The sequence below is a fragment of the Canis aureus genome, chromosome 2 (genome assembly GCF_053574225.1).
Source record: "Canis aureus isolate CA01 chromosome 2, VMU_Caureus_v.1.0, whole genome shotgun sequence".
NCBI lineage: Eukaryota > Metazoa > Chordata > Mammalia > Carnivora > Canidae > Canis > Canis aureus.
Window position 1 is genome coordinate 49,713,280 of NC_135612.1, and position 17,046 is coordinate 49,730,325.

General features: G+C 39.4%; 1 pseudogene; it reads left to right on the forward strand.

Moving 5' to 3' along the window:
• Positions 1-8,922: 8,922 nt before the first annotated feature.
• Positions 8,923-9,481, forward strand: LOC144290673 (NADH dehydrogenase [ubiquinone] 1 alpha subcomplex subunit 2 pseudogene; annotated as a pseudogene).
• The last annotated feature ends 7,565 nt before the right edge of the window (positions 9,482-17,046 follow it).

The window sequence follows — 17,046 nt, forward strand, 5'->3', positions numbered from 1 at the left end:
TAACTCAATGGCTAGGTCTTAACCTAAGGTACCCATTTTAAGCCAGAGTTTCACCTGCTTTTCACCCAATTCTCCATCATAGAAAGTCTTAGTTGTAATAGTCCTGCAGGCCAAGGCTTCACACCACTCCACTTTCCACCAACAGTGGGGTCCTTACCACCATCAGACTGGTGAGTGATCCAGTCACAGAATCCAGCCTGAGTAGCAAGTTTCCTAGGTTCTTTCTGGTAGAAGCTGTCTTAGCTTAATTTTCTCCTGAAAGCAGAGCTTAAGGCAAGGATTTGTATGCAGGTAGTTTATTCAAAATGACCCCAGGGAACAAGATTGGGGAGATTCTGAAGAGCAAAACAAGGAGAAAAGAAAAGTAAATACAAGGGCACATTAGCAAACCAATCATTACTGCTGATAACTGGTTGCTGGTTCTGCTGGAAAATTCTGAGGAATTATTTAGAATATAACTCAGAAATGTGACCATTGGACATTTGGAAGAGTGAATCTTTTTTCTGCCAGTTTTCATCTCCCATTATTAAAATGTTGTCCATGGAGTGTAGACTTCTTCATACTTGCAGGTTTGATTATACACAAGTATTTAGCTGGCCCTCCATTAAGTTCTTACAAGAGTCCCAAAACTGGTATCAGAAAAGCCTTGGGGCAGAAAGTAAAAAACACGCTATGCAGCTGAAGCCAGGTATTCATACCACTGTGCAGAGTTTATTTCTGCACCAATGGCTGAATGAAATGTAGAATGAGGCTATGAGGTGTCCATACAGCAGTACCAGATGTCAGAGAGAAAAATCAAAAGCACCTGCAAACTCAAGGTCATTATCCAGATGCTAGAATTTGGCTACCTCTGTAGGTCCAGTTATATGAGCACATTAACTTCCTTATTGTTTAAGTCACTTCTTTTCCTTTAATCCTCTGTTTATTAAAAGGAGACAAATGGGGGGGGGACATATAGATACAGATATATTTGTGAACTGTGACATGGCAAATAGCAGCAGGAAGGCAGACAGAAATATAGAATTTGTTTTCCTTGAGATAGAAGATTTGTTTTCCTCATTGATAGTGAAGCCTTAATGGTACCTTATTGTCCGTGTTCAAAATTTATTTATATTTGCTTCTGTAAACTAAAGCATGCTGTCTTTTCTGTAATCTGAAGCTGAAATCATGTCAACTCTTATGGAGGGCATGCTACACAGAAGAAATGGGACAGACATAAAAAACAAAAACTTCATTAATCAGCCCAGTTTTTCATTCCACAGATTTGGGGTGCCCCTCATGTATTGGCCATCATTGTTGCCTCAGAGGATACAACAGGGAAACATAGACAAAATTCTCCACTATTGAGGAGCTTAAGGTCTAGTAAAGGAAACAGATGGTAAACAAATAAATACTCAGGAAGAGGGGAGGATAAGACTGACATAATTTTATTTTTTTTAATATTTTATTTATTTATTCATGAGAGAGGCAGAGACATAGGCAGAGGGAGAAACAGGCTCCCTGTGGGAAGCAGGATGGGGGACCTAGACCCTGGGATCAAAACCTTAGCCAAAGGCAGATCCTCAACCACTAAGCTACCCAGGTGCCCCAAGACTGACATAATTTTAAAGGATCATCTGGCTTCTGTATTAGGGACAGACTGTAAGAGATAGGAGAAGAGGCATGGAAACCAGTTTAGATGCTAATGCAGTAATTTGGGCTAGAAATGGCAGTGGTCTGGACAAGAGAGGTGAGAGGTGCTCATTCCCATCCCCTTTATGGTGCATGCTAGTAAAATCTTTGAGGAGGCAAATGGCTGAGGAAGAAAAATGATCTCCAGAAAGGAAAGAGAGAAGAGAATAAAATAGAAAAGGCCACTGGATAGGTGTTGGGAAGGATATTTATTTGATTGCAGTGGAGGGGGTGGATGGGAAGGGACAAATATGTGAAGAGATAGAGATTGGAAGAAATGTGGGTTGTGAATTTAATCTACTTTAATGGGTTTTTTAAGATTTATTTATTTATTTTAGAGAGAGGAGCACACAAGTGTGCCCATGTGGGAGGAGGGGTAGAGGGAGAGAATCCTCAAGCGGACTCCCCACTGAGCACAGAGCCCAATGCAGGGCTCCATCTCACGACCTGAGATGAGATGAGATGAGATGAGATCTCAACCTAAGCTGAAACCAAGGGTCAGGTGCCTAACAAGCTGACCCACCCAGATGCTCCAAGAATCCACCTTTATGTAAATCAACAGGCATATGATTGATAATATTGGAATTGCTTTTAATTACTTTCAGTCATTAGGTTATGTTTCTTTAAATATATCACTTTGCCAAGGCTAGACCATGTGGGACCCAATATATATCAGGTTGCACAGGCTTATACTGAGTGAAATTTGTCCAGTTTAACACATTCTGAAAGTGATTTTTAAATAGTATTACTCCTTAATTTACTAAATCTTTCCCTCTGGATTACATCAAGTACCAACTCCTGCAAAGAAAATGAGAGAGAAGGCAGTTTAGATATGAATCAAACTAGAATTATGATCAAAGACAGTCTCAGGAGATAGAGTGTAGTTCAGAAATTAAGTTAACTAAGTCTAGACTTTTCACATTAATCACTTCATAATTCGTATTTCCAAATATTTATACTTTATTAAATGAGTCTATTTTCTTTCCCTGATAGAGGATGCTTGGTTCTTAAGGAACCCCATGATTTATTTTTTTTAAGATTTTATTTATTTATTCATGAAAGACACAGAGAGAAAGAGAGGCAGAGACACAGGCAGAGGAAGAAGCAGGCTCCATGCAGGGAGCCTGTTGTGGGACTCAATCCCGGGACTCCAGGATCATTCCCTAGGCCGAAGGCAGGGGCTAAACCGCTGAACCACCCAGGGATCCCCAGCCCCATGGTGTATTAAAGATAAGTATATGAAGTAAAGTATGAATGACAGGTGACCATGAGGGCAAATCTGTAATTTGGTCTCCATTCCAGACTTAGTGGAACAATAAAGTAGAGGAGTAGCTGGATGACCAATTGGCCAAAAAGCACTGCACGACCTCCTCATTTAAAAAATTGAGGACAACAAATTCTTTCTTTAAAATGCAAGTATAGGGGGATCCCTGGGTGGCTCAGTGTTTAGTGCCTGCCTTCAGTCCAGGGCACGGTCCTGGAGTCCCACATCGGGCTTCTGCGTGGAGCCTGCTTCTCCTTCTGCCTGTGTCTCTGCCTCTCTCTAAGTCTCTCATGAATAAATAAATAAAAATCTTAAAAAAATAAAATAAAATGCAAGTATACTTGGGGTGCCTGGTGGCTCAGTCAATTAAGTGTCTGCTTTTGGCTTTGGTTATGATCCTGGGTCCTGGGATCAAGCCCGTGTCAGGCTACCTGCTCAATGGGAAACCTGTTTCTCCCTCTGCTGCTCCCCCTGCTTGTGCTTGCTCTCTCTTGCCCCAAATAAATAAATAAAATCTTTAAAAATAAATAAATAAAATGAAATTTAAAATAAAATAAAATGCAAGTATACTCTTAGACTGTATGCTCCATAACACCTCTGTGCGGTTATAGCAATGCCCCAGTTATCAAAGACAGTGGGCAATGGGGCAGTGACAAAGAATATCAGAGGAAATAGTAAAAACTAAGGAAATCAGGGAAATGAAGTCCTGGCCCATCTCTGCTACTATATAGCTCTATGGTTTTATGAAAGTCACATTGCTTCAAAAAACAGCATTGAGAAAACTGGATATCCACATGAAAAAAATAAGTTCAACTCTTACCTAATGCTGCATTAAAAATTTAATTCAAAATGGAACAGTGACCTAAATATTAGAGCTAAAATATAAAACTCTTAGAAGAAAACATAGGAGGAAATCTCCTTGACATTAGATTTGGCATTGCTTTCTTATATATGACACCAAAAAGACAGGAAACAAAAGCAAAAATAGATAAATTGGTCTCCATTAAAATTACAAGCTTTGTGCATCAAAGAACACAATGGAGTAAAAAGGCAACCAACAGAATGGGAGAAAAAAATTTCAAATTATATATTACATAAGGGCTTAATATCAAGAATATATAGAGAGAACTCCTATAACTCAACAAAAAACAATTTAAAAGAGAATGAAGAACTTGGGGCACCTGGGTGGCTCAGTTAAGCCTCTGACTTGGTTTCGGCTCTCATAAGTTATGACATCGAGCCCCACATGGGGTTTTGTGTTCAGTGTAGAGTCTGCTTGAGATTCTCTGCCCCATCGCCTCCTCCCCCTCAAAACAATATATAAAAATCTTTGTAAAAATAAAAAATAATAGGGGTGCTGGGATGGCTCAGTCAGTTAAGTATCTGCCTTCAACTCGAGTCATAATTCTGCTGGGACCAAGCCCCACATCAGGCTCTCTGCTCAGTGGGGAGCCTGCTTCCCCTCTCCCTCTTCCAGTCATTCTGCCTGCTTGTTCTCTCTCTGTCAAATAAAAAAATATTTTTAAAAAAATTTTTAAATAATTAAAAATAATAAAAATATAAGTGGACAAAGAACTTGAATAGATACCTCCCCAAAGAAAATATACAAATGCCAGTAAGCACATAAAAAAATGCTCAGCATCACTCATCTTTAGAGAAATTCAAATCAAAACCAGAATGAGATGGAAGGAAGGAAGGAAGGAAGGAAGGAAGGAAGGAAGGAAGGGAGGAAGGAAGGGCGGGCAAGTGTTGACAATAATGTGGAGAAATCAGAGCCCTTGTGCACAGTTGGTGGGAATGTAAAATGGCACTACTATAGAAAACAGTATGGTTTTCCCTCAAAAAATGAAAAATAGAATTAAAATTTGATCCAGCAATTTGACTTATGTGCATATACCCAACAAGAAATGGAAGGACTTGAAGATCTATTTTTAGACCCAAGATTATAACAGCATTGTTTATAACAGCCAAGCAGTGAAAGCAGCCCAAATATCCATCAACAGATGAGTGGATAGACAAAAAGTGGTATATTCATACAATGGAATATCATTCATTCTTGAAAAGAAGGAAATTCTGACTCATGGATTAACCTGTGGCCATTACATTAAGTGAAATAAGCCAATCCCAAAAGGACAATATTATATGATCCCACTTCTAGAAGATACCTAACATAGTCAAATTTGTAGAGATAGAAATACGATCATGGTTGCCAGGGGCTAGGAGAGGGGAACGAGAGTTGTTGCTTAATGAGTGGAATTTCAGCTCTGAAAGATAAAAGGAGTTCTGGAGAAGGATGGTGATGATGGCTGTACAATATAAATGTACTTAAGGGCACTGAACTGCACAAAGATAGTCAAAATGGTCAATTTTGTTACATGTATTTTACCGCGATTAAAAACTTTTCTAAGATAGGGTCTGGGTGGCCAGTCAGTTAAGTGTCTGACTCCTGATTTTGGCTAGGGTTATGATTTCAGGGTCATGATATCAAGTCCAGCATCAGATCCATGCTCAGTGAGAAGTCTGCTTGAGGATTCTCTCTCTCCCTCTGCCTCTGCCCCTCACCCCCATGTACTCTCTCACTCTCTTTCAATAAGTAAATAAATCTTTGAAAAAATTTTTCTAAGATCATAAGCATAGAAAATGCTTTCACAGTGTGGAATACACAGAAAGTACTACAATGATAATAAATTGTATACCTGTTATTATTTCACTACATTTTCTTGAGTGGAAGCCCGAGATAGTTCCGTTATGTCAAGAGTTCCTTTCTAGGAAAACGCATGTGGGGGAATAATATCATCAGAATTTTTAGAAATGCCCAAGTGATCATTTGGTCCCATTCCCTGGTAGGGAGAAGAAAGTTACAATGCCTTGATAACTCTTAGAGTTCCTATTTCTAAAACGAGGAGTTTAGACAATTAGCTTTGGCAAGTCCCTTCATCTCTCATAGTTCTGTGTTCTGAGTCAGTAGTGTGTGAAATGGGTTCAGGTGCTCCAGGGCAAAGGCATGCCAAGTGGTTTGTGCTCTAGATGCTTCAGTACATTAATATGTGCACACACCTGTGCACACATGCACACGCACACATACATATAAACACACACCTTGCTTCAAGCAGAGATACTCTTACTTTTTTAAATACTGCAATTATGTTCAATATGTGTTTTTAAAAACACTCTCCTAATTTAAAAAAATTGAAAGCTGTATTTTTCAGGAAGCCAGCTACATGTCCTAAAGAGAGGCCCCAGCCCATGTGAAGCTGAGGTGTGGAACCAGGCATGGTACTAGAGGGCAAATAAAAATTCATTGATTTAAAAAAAAAAATTCATTGATTGAGGAACGTCTGAGTGGCTTGGTGGTTGAGCTCTGCCTTCAGCTCTGGGCCTGATCCTGGAGTTCCGGGATCAAGTCCCATATCAGGTTCCCTGCATGGAGCCTGCTTCTCCTCCCTCTACCTATGTCACTGCCTCTCTCTGTGTCTTTCGTGAATAAATGAATAAAATCTTTTTAAAAAATCATTGATTGGGGCAGCCCGGGTGGCTCAGCGGTTTAGTGCCACCTGCAGCCCAGGGCGTGATCCTGGAGACCCTGGATCCCGAGTCGGGCTCCCTGCATGGAGCCTGCTTCTCCCTCTGCCTGTGTCTCTGCCTCTCTCTCAATCTCTCTCTCTCTGTCTCTGTCTCTCTCTCTCTCTTTCTCCCTCTCTGTGTGTCTCTATGAATAAATACATAAATAATCTTTAAAAAGAAATCATTGATTGATATAGGGAAAAATAAGAACTGGGCTAGTAGGAGGTACCAAGTTCCTCCTCAGTTATTATCTTCATTTTGGTCTCAAAGTCTTGTATTTTTCTTGAAAAGAGAACAGAAACTCACAGGTATTACTCTATGCAGAACAGAGCCCACCATATGTCAATCACTGCAGAAGCCACACTTCCCTAATCTGACTATGGTCAAAGAATCCTATTTTACAAGGAATGGGACAAAGGTTAGCTCATATAGGATTTTTATCAAACATTGTTGGAACTTAAAACAAAAGTTTTGTGACTTGAAGGAGGTTAATTTCATTCATTTATAAAATTCACTTACCTGGCTTCCTCAGCCTGCTATTCATCTGGATGAATTCTTGCCATTTCTACAAACTCGGCTCATTTGCTATCACTTAAGGAAGCCACCCAAACTGGGTAAGGTGCTTCTCCTCTCACCCCCAAACATTTTGTCATATATTTATACCATATTCTTCCTATGTTTTGCTATCATTGTCATTGTCTGTTTGTTCATCTTCTCCTTAGCTAGATATGTGCTCCACAAGCCAAAAATCTATGTTCCATATACCTGTATCCTCAATTTAGAGTATTTAATATACATTTTTTAACTGAACTAAAATAATTTTATTTCAAGATTCACAGATAATTGACTTTCTTCTAACCAACTTTCCTCAATTCATCAGTGGGTTTTCTACCATGAATCATCTTTAATTACAGGATGATTAAATGTTAACTCCTGTTAATAAGATTATTTAGTGACACAGAAAAATACAAATGGAAATTAAGTTAAAAGTTAAATACAAAGGCTGTGCAAACTTTAATCAACAATTTTTTAAAGCAGTTACATATTATATATGAATGTATGAATTACATGCATACACACACACTATATATATATATATATATATATATATATATATATATACACACACACATATATATGCACTTCTATATGAAAATGCATCAAGATAGTTACCTGTTTTGGGGCACCTAGGTGGCTCAGTGATTGAGCGTCTGCCTTTGGCTCAGGACATGATCTTAGGGTCCTGAAATCGAGTCTCCCATCGGGCTCCCCATAGGGAGCCTGCTTCTCCCTCTGCCTCTGTCTCTGCCTCTCTCTCTGCATCTCTCATGAATAAATAAATAGAATATCTTTAAAAAGAAAAGATAGTTAAGAGTGCTCATATTTTGTAGGGATGTCTACAGATTTTTACAAAATATATTTCTAAGACTTCCAGTTTTCAGTCTGAAATATAAAGAGCTGGGAAATCCTCACTCTGTCTTAACAAGTGAAAAAGCTAAGCACACTTAAATCCATATGAAAAGTGAGGTCACAGGGCAAACTGCTGCTCTCAAAACTGGAGGGACAGCCAGGCAAACATAGAGACTCACAATTTACAGGAAGAGAAATCCCCAGGTGGAAACCTCTGCAGAAACCAGCACCCAGGCAAGAGACCCCATACTATAATTGATAATTTGCTGGAAGTTTAACATGGAAAAGTCTATGGGATTAAAAATTCCAGAGGGACCCAGTCACGGGGGGCGAGGGGAGTCCCCATACTTTTGTGAGTTTTACCTCCAGGGGTTGGACGAGGTTCTCACAGTGAAGATGGGGAAAAAAAAAAGTCCCCTCAGGCTTCTGGCAAAGGGAAGGAGAAATGTGGCCATTTTGAAATATGCCAGAACATTCTGTTCTTCACAAGACCTGCCCTCAAGAGAAACTGTTGACCCCACTAGGGTTTGTCAGAGCCTAACCGACATTGGGGAAGAGAAATATCCAACATCAGTCATCCTGTCCCACCTAAGCCAGGAGGAGGGAGACTGAGAGTCATCGGTGAAGTTCACAGCCCATGGGTGCTGACTTGCTAATAGGCTGATACCTAATCACAGGATTGCAGAACACTTTCCCTCCCCCTGTACCTTACCACCGTATTATGAAAAATCTCTTTACTGCAGTTCCTTTACCCAGCACATCATGTCCAGCTTGCAACAAAAAATTATAAGGCAAACTAAAAGGCAAAAAACAGTTTGAAGGGACAGCAAACATCAAAACCACACTCCTATATGGCAGAGATGTTGGAATTATCAGAAGGTGAATTTAAAACAACTATGATGACTACGCTAAGGGCTCTAAAGGAAAAAAAGGATAAGATGGAAGAACAGGAGGATAATGTTAGCAGAGAGATGGAAATGCTAAGAAAGAATTTAAAAATGCTAGAAATCATAAATGCTGTCATAGAAACAAAGAATGCCTTTAACAGGTTCATTTGTGGACAGGACATGGCTGAGCAACCTTGAAGATGTGTCCATAGAAATTGAAAACTAGGGGGAGTTAGGCACTAGCAGAGATGGCAGCTGCCACAGCGAGTCTGAGAATTGGGGCCAAAGTTGCCCTGCGTGAGATTCGTGTCCACTTGTGCCAGTGCTCGCCCGGCAGTCAGGGCGTCAGGGAATTCATCAAGAAACACTATGTAGAGCTGAAGAAGGCGACTCCTGACCTGCCAATCCTAACCAGCGAGTGTTCCGATGTGCAGCCCAAACTCTGGACCCGCTACGCATTTGCCCAAGAGAAGAATGTCTCTTTGAACAGCCTGAGTGCTGATCAGGTAACCAGAGCCGTGGACAATGTGCTAAGTGGCAAAGCCTGAAGCCTCCACTGATTGTTAAGAGCAACAGCCCAACAGCTTGGGCTTGTTGGACTGAGTAAAATGTGAAAAAAAAAAATGTGTTCTGTTCTTTATACAGCTTGTGCCGAAAAATGAAAAAAAAAAAAAAAAAAAAGAAATTGAAAACTAGGGCAGCCCGGGTGGCTCAGCGGTTTAGTGTTGCCTTCAGCCCAGCGCCTGATTCTGGAGACTTGAGATCGAGTCTCATGTCTGGCTCCCTGCATGGAGCCTGCTTCTCCCTCTGCCTGTGTCTCTGCCTCTCTCTGTGTGTCACTCATGAATAAATTTAAAAAAGAAAGAAAGAAAGAAAAAAGAAATTGAAAAACAAAAAAGGAAACTGAAAAAAAGTGGAACAAAATATCCAAGAACTGGGACAACACAACCTGAAATTAATGTAACACTATGTGCCAACTATACTCCAATTTAAAAAAAAATTATCATGCAGTTGAGACAAGAATTCCCCCCATAGAATTCATAACATACAAGTAATGGGGACATCAAGAGGAGAAGAGAGGAAGGAATAGAAAAAACATTTGAAGCAAGAACAACTGAGACTATCCCCAAAATTAATGTCAGACACCAAACCACAGATCCAGAGAACAATGAGGATAAATTGAGAAAAATCTGTACCTAGATGTATCACATTCAAACTGCAGAGAAACAAAGAAAAAATCTTGAAAGAAGTTGGAGAGGAAAAAAAAAATCCCTCACTTGTCGGGGTTCAAAGGTAACAACTGCATCCAATTTCTCTTTGGGAACCATGAGAGCAACAGGTGAACTGTTTGAAGTGTTGAAAGAAAAAAAAAACAAAACCCACCAACCTGGAATTCTGCATTCTGACACACTATCCTTCAGAAGTGAAGAATAAATACTTTCTCAGACAAAAATTGAGGGAAATTGTCACCAGTAGACTTGTCTTACAAGATACAGATTAAGAGAAGCTTTTCAGGGGCACGTGGGTGGCTCAGTCTGTTAAGCATCTTCTTCAGCTCACATCATGATCCCAGGGTCCTGGGATGGAGCCTGGCATCCAATACCCTGCTCAGTGAGGACTCTGCTCCTCCCTCTCCCTCTGACCCTATTCTCTGCTAGTTCTTTCTCACTCTCAAATAAATAAATAAATCTTTAAATTTAGAAGGAAGAAGAAGAAGAAAAGAAGAAGGAGAAGGGAAGGAGAAGGAGAAGAAGAAGAAAAAGAAAAGAAGAAGAAGAAGAAAAAGAAGAAGAAGAAGAAGAAGGAGAAGGAGAAGGAGAAAGAAGAAGAAGAAGAAGAAGAAGAAGAAGAAGAAGAAGAAGAAGAAGAAGAAGAAGAAGAAGGTTTCTTTTCAGAGAGAAAGAGTTGAATGGAAACCTCGGAGCGACCTAAGAGAGAAACAGCCACTCTAGGTTGGAAGGTGGCAGGTTTAATGAACAAGGGAGCTTACCTATGAGGTTCATCTTAGCAGGTGGCAGGACCAGTGGATCTCTGCACCCTGCCTGGGGTGTGATCAAATCTCTGGTTCTGCATTCAGTAGAACACCATCTAGTTTATTTCAATAGCACCTTATTCTCTCAAAACTACATACTTGAAAATGGATCCCACGGTGGAAGGGTGGGCAGAGCAGACATTCCAAGAACAGGGAGGGATTCCAAGGACAGAGAGAGGTGAGGAGTCTTCGATTGCCCTGGGGCGGCTCGAGAATCAATCAGCAGTCAGGTCCTCTCGGTGACTTCCTCTGACAGAAGGGAATGCATATAGGTCAGAAATTAAGACCTACATAAAGAAAGACCAGCAGAGAAGGTGTACATGAAGTAACTTTTTTTCTTACTCTTAACTGATCTGACAGATTTTTAAGAGTGTGTTAAAAATAACAAATGGCAATGATGTGTTCCATTATGTATGCTTATTATTATATATAAACACACAAGTATATGCAATTCCATAAAGAAGCATAAGTGTGTGTGTGTATATACACATGTATCTCTGTATGCCTCTGTATAAGTGAGATGAACTACAGCAATGATACAAGGTATAAGTAAGGGACAGGAGGAAGGAATTTAGAATGTCTTGTTATTATAAGGTATTTGCATGACTCACAAAGCAATATAGCATTATTTGAAAGTGGTCTTGGATTTGTGGTAAGTGTATTTACAAACTTTATCTAGGGCAACCCTTAAAAAAGTGGGAAAAAAGTCTAATTAACATGCTAAGAAAGGAGAGAAAACAGAGTGATAGAAAATGCTCAGTTAAAACTGCAATTGATGGAAAAAGAATGTAAGACAAAAATAAGAACAAGGACCATAAATAGAAACTGGAAACAAATATGGTAGCTATTAATGCAACTCTATCAATGATCACCTTAAAAGTCAATGGTTAAGTACACCAATTAAAAGATAAAGATTGACAGGGTGGATCAAAAAGCAAGACTCGGGCACCCCCGGTGGCGCAGCGGTTCAGCGCCGCCTGCAGCCCAGGGTCTGATCCTGGAGACCCGGGATCGAGTCCGGCGTCAGGCTCCCTGCATGGAGCCCGCTTCTCCCTCTGCCTGTGTCTCTGCCTCTCAGTCTCTCTCTCTCTCTCTCTCTCTGAATAAATAAATTTTAAAAAAATACTTATTTAAAAAAAAAGCAAGACTCAACTATATGTTGTTAACAAGAAAGAAACCTACTTTAAATATAAAGACACAAGTAGGTTAAAAATAAAAGGATGAATAGGCAAAACACAGAGGATTTTTAGTGAAACTACTCTGTGTGATAGCATGTGGTAAATGCATGTCATTATGCACTTGTCCAAACCCGTAGGATGTCCAACTCCAAGAGTGAATCCTAATGTCAACTGTGGACTCTGGGGGATGATGAATCAATGTAGGTTCAGTGAGTTTAACAAGCACAGCACTCTGGGGGCTGGGGATGTTGATGATAGGGGACACTCTGAAGGGTGGAGGCAGAGGGTCTATGGGAACTCTGTGAACTTTCCACTGAATTTTGCTATGAACCTAAAACTGTTTTAAAAATAGTCTATTTAAAAGGGAAAAAATTTTTTTAAAGATTTTATGTCTTTCTGTATTCTCCAGATTCCCATAATGAGTATGTGTTCCTTGCAGATAAACAGAGATAAAATATGTTAAAGTTCTGTCATTCTCCTTTCCTTACTATCAAAGAGGGAAAAAATCAAACTGATGCATTGGATCTCAACAAACCTCATGCTTCCAAGTCTTGAGTTGTTTGAGGAGGAACACACTCCTGTTCCTTGGCCCTGATTGAGAATATTCTGTAGTAAAAACACAGAAAAAGATTTCAACCCTCCCAGTCGGCATCTTCCATGGGTCTGTATTCCTGGTCCTCCCACATGGTAAACCCAAAGGACAATGAGAAGTGTGACTTTGTGGTGTTCTTATGCATAATGCAAAATGCATTGATTTGAAAGGAACTGATTCTCTAAGAGTCAGTAACAGAGAATTAATATTTCATGGCTTTTCTGTACATGTATAGGGACAACTCCAACTGGACTTCTTAGTTGTAAAAAGGAAGGTAAGGGCTGCTGCAGTCTAGAGAATCTCATCTGAAATTGTTGAGCTCCAAGTGGGACCTCATTTCACATACACAGGTCATCACAGACTCTAAGATACCAAGATGTATTTAGTCAAGGAGCATGTTTCCATGGCAATCTTATATTCCTGTGTCTCTCTTTCTTCTCCCACCAGTGTGTTAAGCCCATATTGAGCCTCTGCTAGCATTGCCCATCTGCAAAGCAGCTGGAGCCTCAGCTGCTTTATGGGCCACTAGTAATCCCGAAAGTTAGGCCAAAACCCAGGGTATAATGTTCACAGTATTTATCTCACGCTTTCCCGCCATTTTTCAATTCAGAGATGTTCACAAAGATTTCACAAGGAAAGTCGCTGTTACATGCAGTGTAACATTTGCAGCAGCAAATCACTGGAAGTCACCTTAGTGTTCAACACGAGGGGATTTTTAAAGCAAATCATGGTGGCTGCACATGCTCTGAAACCATTAAAATCACTCTCTGGAAGAATATTTCATTGCAGGAGGAAGTGTATGATCAGATTATAAAGGGGAAAGGCAGGGTCTCCAGATAAGCTATACAGTATGATCCTGCCTTGGGGTGTTTAAGAGACGAGACAGGTGCTCCCAGAGAGTTGATTAACACAGTTCCACCAAAGAACCATAGCTGGGTCTTTCCATATGACCTGACCACTGTTCCTCCAGTTGTCCAGGGCATAGTCTCCAGCTAGGCTCACAAGTGTTGTTGACCAATGAAGCAGACACTGGCCACACACAGGTAATTTGGATGGAGACTAGCAGTGTCTCAGGGAACAGATGGACAGCACTCGTGCCAGCTGATCAGTATGCCAAAAAACCACCGGCTGATCTCCGTGGGCGTTTCTAGCACAATGGCAAGGAGAGAACATCGACTTGGTTCCTTGGCACTCATAATACAAATACTTACTCATGTGGGACATGATGGCCAGGGGGCCCTGACACAGCTCCCTTCAGGCTCCCCACGGCCAACAGCAGATGGTATTCGCTCAGACAGAGGCTGGGGCAGCAGCTCAGGGCTTGCTCCCCCTGAGGGCCAGCCTCACCCACGTCTCTCTTGGCAAGGACTCTATGTCCCCACAAGGCCTTGCCCCAGGCTGGGGATTCCTCATCTCCTGTGAGAGATTTGGAACCTGGCACCTCTTCCCTTTTAGCTGTTTATTCCCAATTTTATGCACTGAACTCATCAGGATGAGAACTTTTAAAATATTCACATCTAAGAGCTAGACATTCAAGGCTTTTAATTCTGAAAATAGTTTGACAAAGCAATTGTCAAACTTCAAAGAAATGGTGGAGTAGAGGGAGGAGTGAAGGATGACCCCCAGGGTAGTAGAGTACAAGGGAATGCAGTGGGGGAAGTTACCTAGATTAATATCTCAAATTTATATCCTATCATATAAATATATGCATGGAATAAATATTAGGGATTAATAATACACCCTTAACAATCATTACAATTGTTATCTCCAAGTAAAAGGCTGAAAATTTTTCAAATTTTCTGTAATGAACATATAAGAGAAATGTATTTATACATTTAAGAGAAATGTATTTTATGTTAGTGTTAGCTTCCAATGGCAGCTTGTAATGTGAAAAAATCACAGTCGAAATTGATTCCTTTAATTGTCTTCAAGCAGAGTACTCAGATATACATTGATCGATCCAACCAACAATCCCTGTGGCATTGGAAAAAAAGCTATTTTTTCAGCTAAGCACAGATGAGGAAGTCAGCTGGCATGTAAGCTCCATCCTGTGTGAAAAATAAACACTAGAATCACGTACATATAGCTGACTTTGCTTAAGTTAATACATTTAAAAAGCAATCATACTGTCCTCAGAAAATTTTAAAAGGCTATATAAAAACTTGTTATTCAAAAAATTATTGAATACAATAGAATAACTTCAATATCCAAAAAAATAAATATAAATGTACGACTCAAGGGGCTTATATAATCCCATTTTAATTCCTTTCCTAAAAATTGCCCAGCATTTTCCAACTATGATACTTACTAAATATAAATTAAATAAATAAATCGCTATCCTAGTCTGCAGAATGGACATAATCCAACAGAGTAGATGCTCTCTCATACTGTATTCCAGCCAAGCTGCATAGACAGGAATGTACTGGAACTATCCAGCCTGGCTGGAATGGACTGGTCAGATGACACATGCAGAATACATGTAAATATTTTCAGGTCATGTAATTCCAGAGAAGGACGTCACAATACAGAGAGGATCTGATCCAAGCCTCCATTTAATAGATACAGACCCAGAGGGTCAGAGAAGACAGGCACCAACTCATGTTCACCAGCTAGCCTGGAAAAATGGAGACAAGACCTCAGGTCTCCTAATTATTTGTTCAGAGTGCATTCTGAAGCTTTTTTTTCTTTTCTTTCTTTCTTTCTTTCTTTCTTTCTTTCTTTCTTTCTTTCTTTCTTTTTTTAAGAGAGGAGGAAACAGAAGCAGAACAGGTAGATGGTTTTTAAATATGGAGTCAGAGAACTATAGACATAGTTCATACAAGCAAATCTAGTAGACAGAACTCAAGAAATATTTGTTAGGGGCACCTGGGTGGCTCAGTTGGTTAAGCATCTGATTCTTGGTTTCAGCTTGAGTCATGATCTCATCAAACCCTAAGTCCTGCTCAATGCTCAGTGCTCAGCCAGGAATCTGCTTAAAGATTCTCCCTCTGCCCCTCCCCCAACTCTCTTGCACATGCATTTTTCTCTCTCTTAAATAAATAAATAAATAAATAAAAATCTTTTAAAACACACATTCGTTAAATGAAATTCAGCATATGCTAATGCCCTATTTTTCTCAGATTTGAATTTTTTAAGCAGACCCATTCTCATAGAAAAACTAAATCCCTGGGTGGCTCAGTGGTTTAGCGCCTGCCTTTGGCCCAGGCCTGATCCTGGGGTCCGGGGATTGGGTCCCACGTCGGGCTCCTTGCAGGGAGCTTGCTTCTCCCTCTGCCTGTGTCTCTGCGTCTCTGTCTCTCATGAATAAATAAATAAAATCTTTAAAAAAAAAAAAGAAAGAAAAACTAAATCCTGAAATATACAAAGAAAAAAATTAAAATTCTACCCCCATCCCATTACTAGAGGAAACCATTACCAGCCATTATTAACAATTTGAAGAATATCCTTCCAGGTATTTCATATATATAAAGAATATCTTATTTTATATGTATAAATTATATCTGTGATATAAATATATATTATATAAATATACATTATTTTTATATTTTATATGTAACATAAATATATATCATTTGCATATGCCTATATACAAACAAGTATTTTAAATAAAAGTTGATTCATAATGCATACTCTTCTGTATCTTTTTTTTTTACTTTAATATATGAGGGACATTTATCTATGTCAGTACATATGGATTGCCTTATTTGTTATAATGTCTGAATAATATTAGTTCATCTCTCTCACACTAATGTTCTCCCTTGAAGAACAAGATAAAGAAATTAAAAAGATCATTGTGGGGATGAACATTTTATAAATGACACTAGGAAATTTGGAGAGTCATTTGGGGAAATAGAAAATTAGATTGATTCTTCATGCCATACACTAGAATAAATTTCAAACAGATCAGAGGTTTAAAAGTAAAGTATGAAATGAGACAGAAGAAAACAAGGGTGAATGTATCTAACCTAGGAGTGGGGAAATCTTCCCTAATCATGACAGAGAATCCAGAAGCAGTAAGACAAATCGGATCAATTTGACCACATAATTTTTTTCTAATGGTCAGGTCAGAAAAAAGAAAACAAGGAAAGGCAACCAAAAATTAAAAAGACACTAAAGAGATAAATCAATAAAATACAATAAATGGACCTTGTTTGCATCCTGATCCCAATAAACCAAGTATAAACATATGCACACATACATACACATGCACACACATACATGCATGCATACGCATGCACATGCACACATAACACATGCACAGGTGCACACAAGTTCCTGTGCACATGCACATTGTTACAAGAGAATCAGAAAAATTTGAGACACTCATCAAATATTCAAGATTGAAAAGTAGTAAATTTATGTCATTCAATGATATTGCAGGGATTTTTTTCAAATCACATATTTTTGAAGACAGATTAATAATATTTATAAATTAAATAACACATCTG